Genomic DNA, 21205 nt, shown 5'->3' on the forward strand with positions numbered 1-21205 from the left:
ATACACTGCTAACATGGATGTGGTATGCTAACAGTGAATCCTGTCGGTGTTTACTGATAGCAAACTGTGGTATGGAGACGACTGTTTATAATATTTCTAGTGATACTCAAAAGGTCTCATCAAGTCCCGATATAATTTGATTTATGCTGTTATCAGTGTGGCTGTGGTGTCATATAAATGTAGGCTCTCGGTGTTTGCTGATATCAAACTGTGGGTTAATCTTTGTAGTGATACTCACTCCTTTTTTTTTTATTTAGACCTGGTTTAATTCTGGTATAGTTGAATATTTGTATATAATCCCCGCAGCTGTCAGACTCTATAACAGGGGTTACCAGCCTTTCTTAAAACTGAGAGCCAGATAAAATTGTGAACAGTTTGGTTCATCTTTAGTTATATGGTTCTATCTAGCATATTCTATCTTGATATGCTATGTCTTATCACGGGTTAATTTTTCAAAAATATTAACAATGATTTAAGCAAGGAAAGGGCTACATGTCAACATTCAACTCTTTATTTCTATTAATGTCTTACTTCATTCCTACCTGATTGACATGTCTAGGAATTATGAGTGATTGGCACACTGTAGTGGTAAAAGTTGCTACCAATCAAATTATGATATGTTAAAGTTAAGACAAAACACGTTGTCAAGTTGTGTGCCAACATTTGCTGTGTAGTAGAACTGAGACATTAGTCATTATAAAAATTTGAAATAATATTAAGATTCTCAAACAGAAAAACATAAAACACAAATATATAAAATGTAACTATTTACAGAGAGACAGGAATAAAAAGGACCCAGCTGCCCTCCAGAACAGGAACAAGGCTGAGGAGGAAATACTCCATTGGAGACTGGTGTGGCCTCTTCAGGTACACCAGGATGGCCAGCTCCACCGCCGATGGACCGTCCCGGGACCCGTCCCTCATCTGCGTCAGAGCTGTCCTCCTCTGTGGGCGGATAGAAATGAGAAGGCTGCTACAAGATTTTAATTTCAACATTGAAAAAAACCCAGGATATAATCAGATTGGTTGTAGATATTTAGTAAAGGTGATCATAAGGGAATCCCACCGAGTAAAAAGCTATCAGTGCTTGCTGTACATGTGATGCTACAATTGCATACCTGTGGGTGCAGCAGCAGGAGCTCAAGGACTGGGGAGCCAGGAGAAGCAACAGGGGATGCTCTGTTGCAGAATCTGTTGGTTCTATCAAGACAATATTAAATGTTAACAGGTTGAATACAGTAATCATAGAGAAAGTATATACAGTGGTTCCTCATTTATTGGAGCAGGGGTTCTCAGAATAACTAGCCCCTCGCCACGCACTTTATACACTTTTTTTCCCACACACATGAACATTAGTCACAGTTCTCACAAGTTGATTCTCAAAGTGCAAACCTTTGTAGATTGCAAAACGTAAAAGTAATATGTCGCGTTTTGTCTTCATCTGCCTGCCATTTTCGCGCGAAAAAAAAGGTCATAGTTATGGGTGTTTTTGTGCTGTTTTTCTATTGGACGTGATGGTTATCAAAACCAAACATGATAAATTTGGCAAGCGCAGGAGACGCAGCACGGAGGAGATTTGTCAATCAGCCTGCAGAATGCAATGCCGTACGGTGCAATAAAAAAATCAGCGAAAAAGCGAGGCAGTGACGGATGAACAGCGGGACCACTGTGTACTGTTTATTAATGTAGCCCGGATGGGAATTTGGGAGTAGATACTGTTACGGATTCAAATATTGGAGATGGATACAAGAGGAAAACCAAAAATAACCACACTGGTCCGGCCGGGTCAAGTCAAACGATGATTTAATGAACACACGCGTGGGAGATGGACACCATACAGCAGACAGCATCAGATCTCAAAATGGTGGAGCCTTGATCAAACTCTTATAGCCTCTAGTGGCCCCCACCTAATCATAAAAGCCTAAACATTCACATTCTTTCTCACACACAGCGCCTAAGCTACGACCTTGGCTCCCTGTTTATCTGCTCCTGCTGAGATGAGGCAGTATGCTCTGTTCTCTTCTAACCAGACAAATAAGGCGATGACTTTCTGCAAACAGTATTTCTTATAACTCAGCAGTATAATGCATCATAAAACAATATCATTCATTCACAATAAATCAGCAGTCTAATGTAATGCAAATCAGTTTACCAAATGTAATAGTTATCACCTTCTTCTAATTCAGGAGCATAATGCAAACTAAAACTACATAATAATTCACAATCTTTAATTAGGGGTCTAACATGGCATAAAATAATAATATAATCTGACAATTCTCATAATTCCCATGGACTTAAACGCCACAGTAATATAAGGTTCACTGTTCAGAGTTAATTTTATGTGATGTAACTGTACCCTGAATGTAATTTGCCCTGTAATATGTCACAAGATAAATACAGGTAATTAGAGCAATGAAACTGTTATGTTAATCATAAAGTATTATTTTATGGTATGTAACTCTGAAGAGAGTTAAAATATTGTTCAGAGTTCTAGTTTTCTGGAGGCCCGTGAAGGTAGCATAGAACGGGACCTGTGTATCTGTTGCAATGGAGGAGGAGAAGAGAACGGCATGGAGAGATGCACAAGGTTAGCTGAACCAAAGTAAGAGACTCAGCTAGTTTTACTGAGGTTAACTAGAACAAAAGAGTGTATGACTAGAAAGTTAACCGTGTGAGAGCTTCGCAACAGAGTGTGGGTGAAGTGACTTTTTGTTTTAACGGTCGCACCATCGTGAAAAATTGTGTTTCCAGCTACGACCGCCGAGGCTAAAGGCTAGCCCGGACTGCTTGGCTGCGCCACAGAGGCAGCCGCGATGGACTGTCGGAGAGCTGGACAGTGACTGGCTAACGCGCTGTAGCAGAGACAGCATTGTGTCCGCAGGGAGAGCGGAGAGTGGATTTAGTTTGGGACTGGTGAACGGCAACCTACTGAGCAACTGAACTGTAAGTTGGACTTTTGTGCTCTTACTGGGGAGAAGAGGATTTTTCTCCATTGTCCGCCATGAGCAGCAAACAGGCCTGCAACACGTGTGAATGTGAGTGTGTGTGGGGCCCATGTGTGAATATTGTGTATCTAGTGGATTTATATAGCATATTTTCGAGTGTATATTAGTGAGTCACTTACCAAGAGGTGATAACATAAGTTGTGTTGTTTAACATAATTTCAAAGGGAATTATTTCATTTACACAGCATGTTTCATTTGTTTATGGAGCTGGATATCATTTGAGTTGAGTTAAGAAAAGGGTGTGTTGTACATTACTTTTCCGGCCCTTACATTCAGTAAACGTTTGGTTTGTGTTAAAGAGTTGTCTGGGGTTGATTCTTTTACTACTGGTTAAGTCTAACTTGCAGGCAAAGGTTTACTGATAGTTTCCCTGATTCCTGTCTATACCAGAACCATTTGTGGTATCTAGGCTGTAACGAACCTAACACCCCGCCTAGGGGTCCAAACTGAGGTAAGTGGATTTAGACTCCATATCACGGGTGGGGTGTTACATTAATAAACAAAATATATTCCTATAAGACAACATGCATAAAAGCAGAACGGTATTTGTGCATTAGTGGGAAAATAGCAGTGGCTTGCTAACTTTTGTGCGGCTTCCCCGGGTCAGTCAAAGATTTCAAAAGAGAAATGAATGAACTTACCAGGTTGCCCGATCTCTTCACATATCTTCCTCCAAGCTCAGTCCTTTATATTCCTGTCTCGGTAAAGAAAGCAGCTGGTGTCGTACAGCTCTGGGTTGTTTGCTACGGCGTTGATTATCCTTTCCTCCATATTGAATGAAGGGCTTTGGCTGGATCTGCCCCTTTAGAGCCAGGTCACCAGGCCCGTGATTGGTTGTCGCGGAGCGAATTGATGCTGGAGATCAGATTTTTCCAACTTGAGCAGTTGATGCGATACACGCGTATACACAAAATGCAACACAAAAACTGACGCGCGTGGTTTTAATCGCGAGTCAAACTCGCCAGACGCGGTAGCCAGAAGGACAGCTAGCACGCTGGATTGAGGAGCTGCAGGCTTATGATTTTGAGGGTGTACACAGACCTGGGGCCCAGCACAGAAATGCAGATGCACTTTCTCACAGACCCTGTGCCCATGATGGATGCCACTACTGTGAGAGGAAGGAAGCTCAGGAGGAGGACCAATTGGTGCCCGATGTAAAGTGTGCTGTGACGGGGGTAAAGGAACGACCATCCAGTCAGAGGCTAGTTGCTGTGGGTGCAACAGAGTGGAGGATTCAACAGGAGGAGGATGCTGACATCAAACCAGTGCTTGGGTGGATTGAGCAACAGCAACAACCCCAATGGGAAGAAATCGCCATGCTGTCACAGGGCACAAAGGGACTCTGGTCCATGTTTAATACCTTGCGGCGGTACAATGGAGTGCTGCAAAGGGGCTGGAAGGAACCAGCTACAGGTGAAATGAGGTGGCAGTTGGTGGTCCCGCGGGCCTTGCAAGAGATGGTGCTTCGCGCAGTGCATGGATCCCCAGGGTCTGGCCACTTTGGCGTCACCAATCCTCACAGCTATGGACTATTTCACAAAGTGGCCAGAGGCATACAGTTTACTTGACCAAGAGGCCGAGACGATTGTGGATGCTTTGGTGGAGGGGATGTTCAGCAGATTTGGAGTGCCTGAAGTAATCCACACGGACCAGGGCAGTTATTTGAGTCCCGTGTGTTTGCGGCCATGTGCGAGAAACTAGGCTCCCATAAGACCCCTACAACACCCCTCTACCCACAGAGTGTGAACTCGTTGAGAGATTTAAATGCAAACACTGGCAGAGCAACTGGCGCTAGTGACGGCTAAACATCAACCTGAGTGGGACCCTCATGTTCCCCTGGTCCTCATGGCATATCGTTCGGCAGTCCAAGACTCCACTTCGTGCTCCTCTGCCCTCTTGATGTTGGCCAGGGAGATCCGGACTCCAACGGAGTCCAACGGATGATGATGGGATGCCCCTCCGATGCTGATGGGGATCAACCAGGTCGTGACGATGCGAGGAAGCTCCAGGATTGCATGGAGTCTGCTCATAACTTTGTTAGGAGGAAACTGATAAGTGCGGCGGTGCGGCAGAAGAGGAACTACGACGTCCATTCCACAGGCCGACATTTTGACGTCGGGGAACTGGTCTGGGTGTGCAACCCCGAGAGGAAAAAAAGGCAGATGCCCTTTATCTGTCCTCGTGGGCGAGGGACTTTGAGGGGTCAGGGTAGTGTAACGCACTGGGTTACAAGTTAGTTGACTACTTCCTCCAAACCATCAACGTGTCTTTTGGACCCCATTCCTACAAAACTGCTCAAAGAAGTCCTGCTATTATCTCTAATAATCGGCTATGTACCACAGGCCTTCAAGCTGGCTGTAGTTAAACCTTTACTCAAAAAGCCATCTCTAGACCCAGCTGGCTTAGCTAATTATAGGCCAATCTCCAACCTTCCTTTCATATCAAAAATCATTGAAAGAGTAGTTGTCAAAAAGCTAACAGATCATCTGCAGAGGAATGGCTTATTTGTAGAGTTTCAGTCAGGTTTCAGAGCTCATCACAGCACAGAAACAGCTTTAGTTAAAGTTACAAATAATCTTCTTATGGCCTCTGACAGTGGACAGTGGATAACACTGTCCACTGCTTGTCCTGCTAGACCTTAGTGTAGCATTCGATACTGTTGACCATAATATTCTATTAGTGCGATTAGTGCACGCTGTAGGAAGTACAGGGACTGCGCTGCAGTGGTTTGTATCATATTTATATAATAGACTCCAATTTGTGCATGTAAATGGAGAGTCCTCTTCACACACTAAGGTCAATTATCGTGTTCCACAGGGTTCAGTGCTAGGACCGATTCTGTTTACATTATTCATCCTTCCCTTAGGCAGTATCATTAGAAGACATAGTATACATTTTCATTGCTATGCAGATGACACCCGACTCTATCTGTCCATGAAGCCAGATAACACACACCAATTAGTTAAACTGCAGGAATGTCTTAAAGACATAAAGACCTGGATGGCTGCTAACTTTCTGCTTCTTAATTCAGATAAAACTGAGGTTATTGTACTTGGCCCTGAAAATCTTAGAAATATGGTATCTAACCAGATTCTTACTGTGGATGGCATTACCTTGGCCTCCAGTAACACTGTGAAGAACCTTGGAGTCATTTCTTTACCAAGACATGTCCTTCAATGCACATATTAAACAAATATGTAAGACTGCTTTCTTCCAATTGCGCAACAGCTCTAAAATTAGAAATATCTTGTCTCAGAGTGAGAGCTGAAAAACTAGTTCATGCATTTATTACTTCCAGGCTGGACAACTGTAATTCATTATTCATTATTCATTATCATTCATTATTATCAGGATGTCCTAAAATCTCCCTGAAAAGCCTTCAGTTAATCCAAAATGCTGCAGCAAGAGTACTGACAGGGACTACAAAGAGAGAGCATATTTCTCCAGTACTGGCTTCCCTTCATTGGCTTCCTGTTAAATCCAGAATTGAATTCAAAATCCTGCTCCTCACATACAAGGTCTTAAATAATCAGGCCCCATCTTATCTTAATGACCTTATAGGACCATATCACCCTATTAGAGCACTTCGCTCTCGCAATGCAGGCTTACTTGTTGTTCCTAGAGTATTTACAAGTAGAATGGGAGGGAGAGCCTTCAGTTTTCAGGCCCCTCTTCTGTGGAACCAGCTTCCAGTTTGGATTCGGGGGACAGACACTATCTCTACTTCTAAGATTAGGTTTAAAACTTTTCTTTTTGCTAAAGCATATAGTTAGGGCTGGACCAGGTGACCCTGAATCCTCCCTTAGTTATGCTGCAATAGACGTAGGCTGCCGGGGGATTCCCATGATGCATTGAGTTTTTCCTTTCCAGTCACCTTTCTCACTCACTATGTGTTAATAGACCTCTCTGCATTGAATCATATATGTTATTAATCTCTGTCTCTCTTCCACAGCATGTCTTTTATCCTGTCTTCCTTCTCTCACCCCAACCAGTCGCAGCAGATGGCCGCCCCTCCCTGAGCCTGGTTCTGCCGGAGGTTTCTTCCTGTTAAAAGGGAGGTTTTCCTTCCCACTGTCGCCAAAGTGCTTGCTCATAGGGTGTCATATGTTGGGTTTTTTTCTGTATCTATTATTGTACGATCTACTGTGCAATATAAAGCGCCTTGAGGCAACTGTTTTGTGATTTGGCGGTATATAAATAATATTGAATTGAATTGAATATTTCTCTCCGTGAATCACTACCTTATCGTGGTGGAGGGGTTTGTGTGTCCCAGGGATCCCAGGGGCTATGTTGTCTGGGGGCTTTTCCCCCTGGTAGGGTCTCCCATGGCAAATTGGTCCTGGGTGAGGGACCAGACATAGAGCGATTCAGAAGACCCTTATGAAGAGAACATCAAGGGAACAGTTTACCCTGCCCGGGGAGGGTGCCCGAGGGCGAGCGTCTGGTGGCTGGGCCTTAGTCAATGGGGCCCGGCCGGGCACAGCCCGAAGAAGAGACATGGGCCCATCCTCCCGCAGGCCCACCACTCGCAGGAGGCGCCATAGGGGTCGGGTGCATTGTGTGCCGGCCAGGAGCAGAGGCCCTGGCGGACTGACCCCCAGCTGCCAAGACTGGAAATACGGACATGGAATGTCACCTCTCTGGTGGGGAAGGAGCCTGAGTTAGTGTGTGAGGTTGAGAGGTACCGGCTAGATATAATCGGGCTCACCTCTACGCATGGCTTGGGCTCTGGAACCAGTCTCCTGGAGAGGGGCTGGACTCTGTCTCAGGGGGGTGCTGGAAGGTGCTCCACCTGGAGACTCTGTTGTCCTGCTGGGAGACTTCAATGCTCACGTGGGTAATGACAGCGAGACCTGGAAGGGCGTGATTGGGAGGAATGGCCTCCCTGATCTGAACCTGTGCGGTGCTTTGTTATTGGACTTCTGTGCAAATCACAGTCTGGCCATAATGAACACCTTGTTCGAACATGAGAGTGTCCATAAGTGCACGTGGCACCAGGACACTCTAGGCCGTAGGTTGATGATTGATTTTGTAATCGTATCACCAGACCTGCGACCATATGTTCTGGACACCCGGGTATCAGGATGTCCTAAAATCTCCCTGAAAAGCCTTCAGTTAATCCAAAATGCTGCAGCAAGAGTACTGACAGGGACTACAAAGAGAGAGCATATTTCTCCAGTACTTCAACAGCATTCCGAGGGAGACTGGGGACATTGAGTCCGAATGGACCATGTTCAGTGTCTCCATTGCCGAAGCTGCTGCATTGAGCTGCGGCCGCAAGGTGGTTGGTGCCTGCCGTGGTGGTAATCCCCGAACCAAATGGTGGACACCAGAGGTGAAGGGAGCCACCAGGCTGAAGAAGGAGTCCTATCGGGTTTGGTTAGCCTGTGGGACTCCGGAGGCAGCCGACAGGTATCGACAGGCCAAGCGGAATGCGGCTCAGGCAGTGGCTGAAACAAAAACTCGGGTGTGGGAGGAGTTCGGAGAGGCCATGGAAAAAGACTTTCGGACTGCCTCGAAGAGATTCTGGCAAACCGTCAGGCGTCTCAGGAGGGGAAAGCGGTGATCTACCTGCACTATGTATAGTGCTGGCGGAGCTCTGCTGACGTCGACTGAGAAAATTGTCAGGCGGTGGAAGGAATACTTCGAGGACCTCCTTAATCCCACTGACACGTCTTCCGAGGAGGAAGCAGAGTCTGGGGACTAGGGGAATGACCTGCCAATTTCCGGGGGCGAGGTCACTGAGGCAGTTAAACAACTCCTTGGTGGCAGAGCCCCTGGTGTTGATGAGGTCCGCCCCGAGTTTCTGAAGGCTCTGGACGTTGTAGGGCTGTCCTGGTTGACACGCCTCTGCAATGTTGCGTGGAGATCAGGGGCAGTACCCGTGGACTGGCAGACCAGGGTGGTGGTCCCCATCTTTAACAAGGGGGACCGGAGGGTGTGTTCCAATTACAGGGGGATCACACTCCTCAGCCTCCCTGGGAAAGTCTATGCCAGGGTGCTGGAAAGGAGAGTTCGTCCGCTAGTCGAACCTCGGATTCAGGAGGAACAATGTGGTTTTCGTCATGGTCGCGGAACACTGGACCAGCTCTTTATCCTCTCGAGGATACTTGAGGGTGCATGGGAGTTTGCCCAACCAGTCTACATGTGTTTTGTGGACTTGGAGAAGGCATTCGACTGTGTCCCTCGGGGTGTCCTGTGGGAGGTGTTGCGGGAGTATGGGGTGTCTGGCCTATTGCTACGGGCCATTCGATCCCTATACAACCGTTGCAAGAGCTTGGTTCGCATTGCCGGCAATAAGTCGGACTCGTTCCCGGTGGGTGATGGGCTCCGCCGGGGCTGCCCTTTGTCACCAGTTCTGTTCATAATTTTTATGGACAGGATTTCTAGGCGCAGCCAAGTGGCGGAGGGCTTTCGCTTTGGTGGCCTCAGAATCTCATCTCTGATTTTTGCTGATGATGTGGTTCTGTTGTCTTCATCGGGTGAGGGCCTCCAGCTCGCACTGGAACGGTTCGCAGCCGAGTGTGAAGCAGTGGGAATGAGGATCAGCACCTCCAAATCTGAGGCCATGGTTCTCAGCCGAAAAAGGGTGGAGTGCCCACTCCGGGTCAGGGATGAGTTCCTGCCCCAAGTGGAGGAGTTCAAGTATCTTGGGGTCTTGTTCGCGAGTGATGGGAGAAGGGAGCCGGAGATCGACAGACGGATTGGGGCTGCAGCTGCAGTAATGCGGACGCTGCACCGGTCTGTTGTGGTGAAGAGGGAGCTGAGTGTAAAAGTGAAGCTCTCAATTTACAGGTCAATCTACGTCCCTACCCTCACCTATGGCCACGAGCTGTGGGTAGTGACCGAAAGCACGAGATCGCGGATACAAGTGGCAGAAATGAGCTTCCTCCAAAGGGTGGCTGGCCTCTCCCTTAGAGATAGGGTGAGAAGTTCCGCCATCTGGGAGGGGCTCAGAGTAGAGCTGCTGCTGCTCCACATCGAAAGGAGCCAGCTGAGGTGGTTCGGGCATCTGACAAGGTTGCCCACTGGGCGCCTTCTGGGTGGGGTGTTCCGGGCATGTCCCACCGGGAGGAGGCCCCGGGGCAGACCCAGGACACGCTGGAGAGATTATATCTCTCAGCTGGCCTGGGAACGCCTTGGTGTTCCCCCGGATAAGCTGGAGGAGGTGGCTGGGGAGAGGGAGGTCTGGGCCTCTCTGCTTAAGCTGCTGCCCCCGCGACCCGGCCTCGGATAAAGCGGATGAAGATGGATGGATGGATGGATGAATTGAATATTGTGTTACTAGTGTTTTGTGTTCAGAATTGCCACTCACTTATGACATAGTTGGACCACACCGGCAGTGTCAAGAGATGTATTCTAAAACACTTCTTCAGCAGAGAATCAGAGATGAGAAACACACAGGTTTTCTTGCTAGCAAGGGCAGTCACCAGAGCGCTCGCACAAGAGTGAGGGATCAGAGACTCGCAGCTCTGAGACTGCCCTGGTCTTTATTAATACATCAGTGGGTGTTTGTTCCTTACACTGGAATGTGGATGTGTATACCTTGGAATGTGGATGTGTGTGTGTGTGTGTGTGTAGGTGTGGAGTCAGAGTGTGACCCCATAACAGACTTCCCTAAATCTGCTGGTATGGAAGTCCAACAGTTCATCTAAGCACTTAGACTAAAACTTGACATAGCTACGTTTATCCTACCATAAAACAATAAGACAAGGGACGACCTCTCCCATACTCCCAGAGTGTGGGTGTGAATGCCAGAGCACTTTGGAATGCACACAAAATCTTTGCAGACTATTAAGGATCACACATCCTATCACTACCATATGCAAACTTATATAATTAAAAGATTATACTGACTACTAAGTACAATTTTCTATTGACAGGCAGCATGGAGATTTACTGAGTGTCCTTGAATGTGTAGTAGTCTAGAGGCCGGTTGGTCTGTCAATCAGATCAGCTACCAATGACAGAGAGTCTGGAGGAGAGCATGTGTGTGGTTGGCTGAGAATGTTTGGGGGGCGGGTGTTAGAGAATGTTGGGTGTGTGCGGAAAAAAGCAGAGAGAGTTGAGGGTTTGTTTTGATTCTGGAGAGTGCGTTTTTCCCTGTTGTTTTGGCATTGGCTACGGCCCACAGTAGCCTGTGTTACTATTCTTAATAAACACCGGTAACCGGAACACCGATCGTCTCTGTCTTCTGTCGGAGGGACGCTACAATATTTATGGCTTAATCTTAGAGAATTCAACATCCCCATGTTGTGCAAACAGGTTTTGCACCTGTTTTGATCAAGTCATTCACAAAATGAAAAACTATACTCTGTTTTGAGCAAGAACACCATTCAAATGCATTTAATAGTAAAAATTGCCTCCTCAGGGCGAAATACGGCATTTTTGTACAACTTCATAAAGATAGTTGTTACTATTGAAAAAACACTCAGACAAGCATATTTATGGCCGAATCTTATAGATTCAGCATCCCCAGTTCCTACTGTTTGTTCTTTAGCATATCAAGACTATCTCTCCACACCGTTACATATTCCATATGTATGGGGTATGACCCCCCTTGGTCGTGGCATGTTGATACTTCTTTAAAACACTCCGGCTCACCCGGCCACGCCCCACGGCTCACGCATAAAACAGCTGTGCAGATGCGACACCAGTGATCATTTGATCTCCACTTGTGTGTGTGAGTGCTTTGCCTTGAGAGTGCTGTATGTATGTGCATCCGTCAGGAGCGTGTTTCAGCATCCTCCGTGGGCGCTGCCTCTCCCCTGGTATTCCCTGGTATCCCCCGGTATTTCCCTGGTATGCCCTGGTATCCCTTAGCTTGGTTCCCCTTAGCTGGCCCTTAGCTTTCCCCTTGGTTGGTCTCCCTTCCCCGGCTTATCGCCTTGAAAAATAGGCTTATGCGCCAGTCGGACCACGCTTGTGGCTGCCGGCTAGCAAGTAGCTCGGCTATGGTGAACAAACACAGCGGCTTCAGCTGAGCTGCGATGTATGTGAACACAGAGGGGATATGGCTTCAACATTCCAAGCGTTCACTGTTGGCCTGCTTAACACTGGGGAATGAACAGTGGAAAGGGGAATTAAGCTACGATTTGTGCTGGCTAAACGTTAGCCGGCCTGCGAGTAGCATTCTAGCCGGTTAGCCTGTCTGGGGTGTTGCCCACAGCTCGCAGGATAACGCAGCCAGCAGGGCTCCACTCGTAGCTCCACTACATTGGGGAAATGTGTCAGAGTTCCAAGCACACGCTTTCACCTGTCAGAACTGTGACACAGAAGCTAATAAAGAGTGAAAGGGGAATTCAGGTTGCGGCTAATGCCGGTTTCCTGTTAGCACTTCCTGGTTAGCGTGTGGCCCTGCAGCTCCTGGCTGTGTTCTCCTTGCGTATTTCCCACATTCGCTGGTTTACATGCCAGCCGGACCTTGCTGTGTCTGATTCTTCAGCCGGCAAGTGAGTGTTCTCCAGCCTGCAGCGCTGTGCACGAGTGTCTCGTTCTCGAAGTTCACTCTTGCTGCTCCCCTGTCTGCGGACAGCGCTAGCGACCACTCAGCCCTGGCGCAGACCTTCGGGTTAAGTCCCCGCTTGGCCTTCAGTGGGCTAGACCGCCAGCCCCCCTGTCTGCGGACGGCTGGGCGGCTCCGTGGCTGTGTGGATGGACCCTTCAGGTCACATCCCTGCCTTGGCCCTTCATCTTTGCAATTGTACTGCTGCTGCGGGCTGTGTTCCCCCTGGCATATTGCCTGAACGCAGGCATACACGCCAGTCGGACCTCGCTGTGTCTGATACGTCAGCCAGCCAGTAGCGTCCCTGGCTTGGCCCTCTGATTCAGCAGCTTCACTGCAGCTGCCAGCTGTGTTCCCCTGCCGTATTGCCTGTGGTTTGCTGGCCTATATGCCAGATCGTGGCTCAAGAGTTGGCAGTTTGTCTTGTAATCGGAAGGTTGCTGGTTCGAGCCCCAGCTCTGACAGTCTCGGTCGTTGTGTCCTTGGGCAAGACACTTCACCCGTTGCCTACTGGTGGTGGTCAGAAGGCCTGGTGGTGCCAGTGTCCAGCAGCCTCGCCTCTGTCAGTGCATCCCATCACCAGTGTGTGAATTCGCTTTGGGGTCCATAGGGACTAAATAAAAGCGCTATACAAATACAGGCCATTTACCATTTATCTGACCTCGAGTGTCTTGTTTCCAAGTTCACTCTTAAGGCGGACAAGCATGTGGTAACGGTGCTGGGGGTGGACCTTCAGGTCATCGCCTTGCTCAGCACCTCCACTCCAGCAGGCTAGTCTGCCACTCCCTCCCTGTCTGTCGACAGCACGGGGCGGCTTCTGCTTAGAGGATGGACAGGTCAGATCCCTAGCTTGACCTGCAGTTGCTGGTTGTGTCCCACTGGCGTGTTGCCCACTTCGCCAGCTTACATGCTAGTTGGACCTCTCTGTGGCGAGTGAGAGTCCTCCAGCCTGTAGCGCCAACTCTCTGTCTGGCATTGCCCGCATGTCGTAGGCCTATGCGACCAGCGGGATGCTACTTGGCAGCTTGGGGTGCTGCGCTCCCTGGCGATCTGTCTTGCGGTTTCCGGGCTAACCTTGAGTGGCCGATCACTTGCGGTCCTGCGTCCTGCATGACCGGTTCGGGTCAGTCTGGCGTCTGCAGACTGCTGCCTCCACCCCCTGGCTCAGCCTTCGCGTCTGCGAAGCCCTGAACAGGGTGGTGTGTCTATTGGTGCGTTGTCATTGTCTCCAGGCACCTTTACTCTTGGCTGTTCGGTTGCACTGTCTCCTCGCGGGGTGTCTTACAGAGTTACCCTGTACACATGGAATATGTAACAGTGTGGAGAGATAGCTAGAGAATGTACGGTTATGGTGTAACCTTGGTTCTCTTAGTGAGAGACTATCTCTCCACTGTCAGGCCACTCGGAGACGCGTTCTGATCAAACGTCTGCACAGCTGTTTTATACATGAGCTGTGGGGCGTGGCTGAGCTTGACCTGCAGTTGCTGGTTGTGTCCCACTGGCGTGTTGCCCACTTCGCCAGCTTACATGCTAGTTGGACCTCTCTGTGGCGAGTGAGAGTCCTCCAGCCTGTAGCGCCAACTCTCTGTCTGGCATTGCCCGCATGTCGTAGGCCTATGCGACCAGCGGGATGCTACTTGGCAGCTTGGGGTGCTGCGCTCCCTGGCGATCTGTCTTGCGGTTTCCGGGCTAACCTTGAGTGGCCGATCACTTGCGGTCCTGCGTCCTGCATGACCGGTTCGGGTCAGTCTGGCGTCTGCAGACTGCTGCCTCCACCCCCTGGCTCAGCCTTCGCGTCTGCGAAGCCCTGAACAGGGTGGTGTGTCTATTGGTGCGTTGTCATTGTCTCCAGGCACCTTTACTCTTGGCTGTTCGGTTGCACTGTCTCCTCGCGGGGTGTCTTACAGAGTTACCCTGTACACATGGAATATGTAACAGTGTGGAGAGATAGCTAGAGAATGTACGGTTATGGTGTAACCTTGGTTCTCTTAGTGAGAGACTATCTCTCCACTGTCAGGCCACTCGGAGACGCGTTCTGATCAAACGTCTGCACAGCTGTTTTATACATGAGCTGTGGGGCGTGGCTGAGCGAGTCGGGGTGTCTTAAAGAAGTATCCACATGCCACGACCAAGGGGATTCATACCCTATACATATGGAATATGTAACGGTGTGGAGAGATAGTTTCTCACTAAGAGAACCAAGGTTACACCGTAACCACAACGATAAAGATAGCTGTAACTATTCAAAGAAGACTCAGGCAAGCATATTTATGGCTTAATCTTACAGAATTCAACATCCTCATGTTGTGCAAGCAGGTTTTGCAGCTGTTTGAGCTAAGATTTTCAAGTTATTCACAAAAATGAAAAACTATACTCTGTTTTGAGCAAAAGCGCCATTCAAATGCATGTAAGCATCGCCATGTCTTTGGGCAAAATAAAGCATTTTTGTTCAACTCCATAGATAGCTGTAACTATTGAAAGAAGACTCAGACAAGGATATTTATGGCTGAATCTTATAGAATTCAATATCTCCATGTTGTCCAAACAGGTTTTGTAGCTGTTTAATTGAAGATTTTCAAGTTATGCACAAAATGAAAACCTAAACTTGGTTTTGGGCAAGAACTCCATTCAAATGTATGTAACAGTAAGAATTGCGTTGTCTGGCGAAATAAAACGTTTTTGTACAACTTCATAAGGATAGCTGTAAACAGCTGCAAAACCTGTTTTCCCATAATGGATATGTTGAATTGTATAAGATTCAGCCATAAATACTGTTGTCTGTGTCTTCTTTTTACACTTACAGCTATCTTTATGAAGTTGTACCAAAACACTTTATTTCACCAAGACATTGCGCAGTAGGTTATAAGTTTTCTTTCTCGCCTAAAGAAACAAGCTTCTTTATTTTGTGAATAATTTAGACATAAGACTTTATGTCAAACAGCTGCAAATACCGGTTGCAAACAACAGGTATACTGAATTCTATAGTATTCATGCAGAAATATGGTTGTCTGTATCTTCTTTTAATAATTACAGCTATCTTTATGAAGTTGTACTAAAACACCTTATTTTACCAACACAATATGTTTCTCAGCTTTACGTGCACTCGCAGTGGGTTATAAGTTATCTTTCTCACCTAAAGAAAAACGTTTCTTTATTTTGTGAATAATTTGAAGGCGAGGCGGTCTGTCCGCAGTGTAAAATATGAGAGCTTCTTTTTCAACAGTAGAGTACTTTTGTTCTGTGGCAAACAATGTGCGGAAAGCAAACGCCACAGGTTTTTCTGTGCTATCAGGTTGCACTTGAGCAAGTACAGCACCTTGTGTGTTGTGATCTCTACACACAAGGCAGGATCAAACAGTGCCAGTGGAGCATTATTTAACAGAGTTTTTTTCACTTCTTCACAGCTGGCTTGTGCATCTGAACTTCACAATATGTTCTTTTACTGTAGACAATAAGGTCATCCGGGTAGTTTTGGACACCTGGGAGGTCTTTAAAGATTTCAGCCATCATTTTCCGAAAAGGTGAGGGGGCAGAGATCAGTCCATAATCTGCAGAATCTGAAGAGTCCATCATGTTTAATGAATGCTGTCAAATCTCTGCTATCTTCATGCGGAGGCAGCAGATAGTGTGCATTTGCAAGATCAATTGTAGAAAAAATCCTTGCACCTTGTAAGCTGGCAAACAATTCATCTACATGTGGTAAAGGGTAGCAATCAGTAATCACAGGTTTGTTTGGTTCACGGAGGTCCGCACACAGCCTTATTCCGCCAGTTTTCCCAACTGTCACAACAATTGGGAATACCCATAGTGATGCATCAATTTGTTCAATGATACCAGCTTTGAGTAAACGATTCAGTTATGCCAAAACTGAAGCCCTCACAGCAAATGGGAGCACTAGACAGCAAGGCTAGCTGACAGGAAATGCCAGACACCAACACCAGCCAGCGAGGATAATCGCCTGGCTCCACCAAGCTCAACCACCAACCAACGAAGCTCACAGGCAGGCCGAGCCGGGCTCCACCTACAGGCAGCGAGGCTAACTGCCAGGACAGGCTGGGTTTCGGCAAGCCACAGAGTTGATCCGGGCTTCGCAACTAACCTAATAATAATAATAATAATAATAATAATAATAACTAGAAAGCGAAAATTTCAGAAAAAATTTTAAGTGTGCCTATGCCGCTGCTAATCAGTGTAGTTTGGCATTCATACAGCTACAGAGAGCAAAACTCAGCAGAGCAGCCATTCTCCAGGCTCCCCTCCCTGAGCCTGGTTCTGCCGGAGGTTTCTTCCTGTTAAAAGGGAGTTTTTCCTTCCCACTGTCGCCAAAGTGCTTGCTCATAGGGGGTCATATGATTGTTGGGCTTTTCTCTGTATCTATGAAGCGCCTTGAGGCGACATTTGTTGTGATTTGGCGCTATATAAATAAAATTGAATTGAATTGAAATTGAATTGAATCCACCATGAACTATGGTAAAAACAAACACCGGGCGCGCCTCACAGATGACAGCTTACAGTTTTGTGTAAAGATGAGGGGGCTTCGTACAGCCCCGATTTGCAGATGCTGTGCGCAGAGGTTCATGAGCAGAAGTCCCTTTGTAGTATTACTTTATTGACCACTTTTCACACATGGTTGCTGTACCCACACAGCCGGCTGTAGCTTTTCATCTCACAGCCCAACACACACCAAAAAAAACCAGCCGAGAGAGCACAGACTTTACGCCTGAGAGGCGTGATTGCAGATGCCGCTCAGGTGGGTCCACCTCCCCTGCAGCGGCACTGCAGACCATGTCCCGCCACACACATCAAACATGTAAAATAAATATTTATGCACTTTTGCATTCACTTTTTGTTATTTTTACACAGTGTTCTGAATGATTAACAATTGTCTACAGCCAATCTTATGTATTGTTATACAAACTTTGGTTGTAAGATTCAGATAACTATTTAATAATAGCTAAATATTTTATATGAGAGTAAGAAAAAAAAAGTATATCTTTGTGCCCCCCTTTCCCTGTTAATGCCTTACCTGGCCCCCTGGCAAAAGCTTTGCTAGATCCGCCCCTGCACAGTTACCAGCTGTCAGCTACACAGAAAAAGGAGCTTGGTGTTATTTGTCTCTCAGAAACAGTTAATAACTTCCCTTCAACTCATTCATGTCACCTAAAAGGTAAACCTGTTTCTCCATCACCAGTTCAGCTCTGATGATTCAGTAAGGACATCTCCTGGTTTGGACCAGCCCTTTTTTCAGCTGTGTCTCCAGCAAACATCAGCTGATACTAGAAATTAAAATCAAAAGAATTCTAACAACAGCTGATCAAGCTTAAACGTGCTGCTGTTGTTTAGCGCAATAAACAAACAAGAGACAAAAGCCGATCATTGATCAATTTCATGATTGAAGTTGCAACAGGCAAGAGAATGACAGGGGAGGCTGTCATAAAGTTCAACATCAGTAACTTAGCGCACACAGCTGTATAGAAACTCCGTTGTGCTAGCTAGCACGCAGTACGAGTTATTGTAATTGATTGTAAAAAGTCAGCACAACGAAAATAAACTACACCTAAACTCGGTTTATATCTGACCCAGTTCTTAACTTCTTACCTGAAATTTAGTTCACCTCACGCTCCCGACTGGCAGCCGCCTGCTTCTCCTGCCTTCGGTTTCCCTGATCCATGATTGAGCTCTGCGTTAGCCACCACCGGTCGATCGGCGGCCGCCTCGCCGCCTCGTATGTCTCTTTCCCCGCATGCCTCTTTCCCCACATGCCCTTTCTGTCATACACCGGTGGCTAGCTGCCTTCTGTTGTAGCTCCGCGTTAGCCACCACCAAACTGTTATTTTTTCCACATCGACTAGCATCTGGACAACCACCTTTCACTGTTTATACCGTTACTAAAAGAGCGATTATGATTTTGGATCAAGGTAGCTAGCTAGCCTTTTCGCTAGCTATCTAGCTTACTAGCAGCGCTAGCTAGCTAGCCGGCTAGCAGCAACATCGTGAGAAAACTGTTGCTAATATGGGATTTCTGGATTAAACGAGCAGATATTTGAAGTTTACACACCTACATTCTCGCCTGAAAATATCTTAAAAGTTTATTTTGTGACCTAGAAACGAATAAGAGGAATATAAAAACGAGGTGGCCGCCGCCATTGTTTCACTCGGTAGAGGCGTGCTATGAATTGTAGGATATGGAGTGTTCCACCCAGTGTTGCCAACTCCTCAGTAAGGAAAATCGCTATTGGTTGTCCTAAAAGTCGCTAGAAGTCGCTAAATGACGTCATCACCTAATTTGCATAATTGGTCATGCTAATGTAATTGTAACCTACGCTGCTGGAGAGAGAAATAACATCATGGACGAGACATAAAGTGAGCAAAAAACGTCCTAAATGCATTTAGAATTTATTTAGAACTACAAATTAAATTTCTTTTAGCAATTATTGTTTTTTGTAATGTCTTTCACGTCTTTTTTTAGCGTCTTTTTTTAGAAAAAAAGTCGCTAGTGGGTCTGAAAACTCGCTAAATATAGCGACAAAGTCGCTAAGTTGGCAACACTGGTTCCACCAAGCATACACCCTTACGGTTACCGTAACTATTCAATGGTTCGCGCAACCGTAAAACTTCCAATGGTTTCTGAAAGCAGCGACGCTGTGCGCGCCGTTGATATTCTCGTCATTACGGTAATCCAAATACAGGTACACAGGCCGTACCACTCCCGACATACCACTAGAGAGAGCCAACACACCACAAATGAAGTTTGAAATCTGTTTCTATGGGGCCAAAAGTTGAATCTTTCTCATGGGCCTAGAAATGGGCCAAAATTTGCACTAAAATCTAAATATTTAAAAAACTATAAAAGTCATAAACACCAAAAGTCATAGCACACCATTCCAGATCCAGCCGCACAAAATTATATAACTTACTGTATGTGTACCTTTTCCCTCTTGGCATAGGCACACTTAATAATAATAATAATGGATTGCATTTATATAGCGCTTGAAAGACCCTCAAAGCACTTTACAATTCCACTATTCATTCACTCTCACACACTGGTGGGGAAAGTTACAGTTGTAGCCACAGCTGCCCTGGGGTAGACTGAAAGAAGCGAGGCTGCCATCGGCCCCTCTGACCAACACCAGTAAGTGAAGTGTCCTGTCCACACAACAACTAAGACAGACAGAGCTCGGGTTCAAACTGGTAACCTACCGGTTACAAGATGAGCTTCCCAACCCACTGAGCCACGGTTGCCCCCACCCTGCAACTAATGGGGCTTAACCCCAACAAGACGCTGCCTAAGAGGAGCAGCATCAATGAGGAGGAGCAATTTAAAAGGATAAGAAAGTATTCGGCCCCCTTGAACTTTTCCACATTTTGTCACATTACAGCCACAAACATGAATCTATTTTATTGGAATTCCACGCGAAAGACCAATACAAAGTAGTGTACACGTGAGAAGTGGAACGAAAATCATATATGATTCCAAACATTTTTTACAAATAAATAAGTGAAAAGTGGGGTGTGCGTAATTATTCAGCCCCCTGAGACAATACTTTGTAGAACCACCTTTTGTTGCAATTACAGCTGCCAGTCTTTTAGGGTATGTCTCTACCAGCTTTGCACATCTAGCGACTGAAATTCTTGCCCATTCTTCTTTGCAAAACAGCTCCAGCTCAGTCAGATTAGATGGACAGCATTTGTGAACAGCAGTTTTCAGATCTTGCCACAGATTCTCGATTGGATTTAGATCTGGACTTTGACTGGGCCATTCTAACACATGGATATGTTTTGTTTTAAACCATTCTATTGTTGCCCTGGCTTTATGTTTAGGGTTGTTGTCCTGCTGGAAGGTGAATCTCCGCCCCAGTCTCAAGTCTTTTGCAGACTCCAAGAGGTTTTCTTCCAAGATTGCCCTGTATTTGGCTCCATCCATCTTCCCATCAACGCTGACCAGCTTCCCTGTCCCTGCTGAAGAGAAGCACCCCCAGCTCGGCCTGTGAGTTTAGGTGGACGGCCTTGTCTTGGTAGGTTTAACTGCTTGCTTTTATGTTGCTTTTATTATTCTACCATGTACAGCCTCCTTGAGTGTTCTGAAAGGTGCTTTCAAATAAAATGTATTATTATTAATATTATTATTGTTTACAGTCAAAGGAGCTTGCAAAGAAAAGCGTCTGGACTTTTCTTTGCAAGCTCCTGGACTTTAAAGAAGAAAAGTGTCTGGACTTTAAAGAAGTCCAGACGCTTTTCTTTGCAAGCTCCTTTGACTACGATGACCTGGATGACTGAGAACCTTCACAGACATTATTGTTTACAGTTGTGCCATACTCCTTCCATTTCTGAATGATCGCTTGAACAGTGCTCTTTGGGATGTTCAAGGCTTGGCAAATCTTTTTGTAGCCTAAGCCTGCTTTAAATTTCTCAATAACTTTATCCCTGACCTGTCTGGTGTCTAAATCCAATCGAGAATCTGTGGCAAGATCTGAAAACTGCTGTTCACAAACGCTGTCCATCTAATCTGACTGAGCTGGAGCTGTTTTGCAAAGAAGAATGGGCAAGAATTTCAGTCGCTAGATGTGCAAAGCTGGTAGAGACATACCCTAAAAGACTGGCAGCTGTAATTGCAGCAAAAGGTGGTTCTACAAAGTATTGACTCAGGGGGCTGAATAATTACGCACACCCCACTTTTCACTTATTTATTTGTAAA

The 21205-nt window shown here is 46.5% G+C and overlaps 1 long non-coding RNA gene across 1 annotated transcript; it reads right to left on the reverse strand.

Moving 5' to 3' along the window:
* Nucleotides 1-671: 671 nt before the first annotated feature.
* Nucleotides 672-19441, reverse strand: LOC146507647 (uncharacterized). The gene is made up of 3 exons (XR_014877039.1): nucleotides 18710-19441; nucleotides 18109-18337; nucleotides 672-945 (listed from the first exon to the last, which is right to left on the reverse strand). It is a non-coding gene; the product is annotated as an uncharacterized LOC146507647 (long non-coding RNA).
* Nucleotides 19442-21205: the final 1764 nt, after the last annotated feature.

This window comes from Neolamprologus multifasciatus, chromosome 11, assembly GCF_963576455.1.
Source record: "Neolamprologus multifasciatus chromosome 11, fNeoMul1.2, whole genome shotgun sequence".
Classification (NCBI taxonomy): Eukaryota; Metazoa; Chordata; class Actinopteri; order Cichliformes; family Cichlidae; genus Neolamprologus; species Neolamprologus multifasciatus.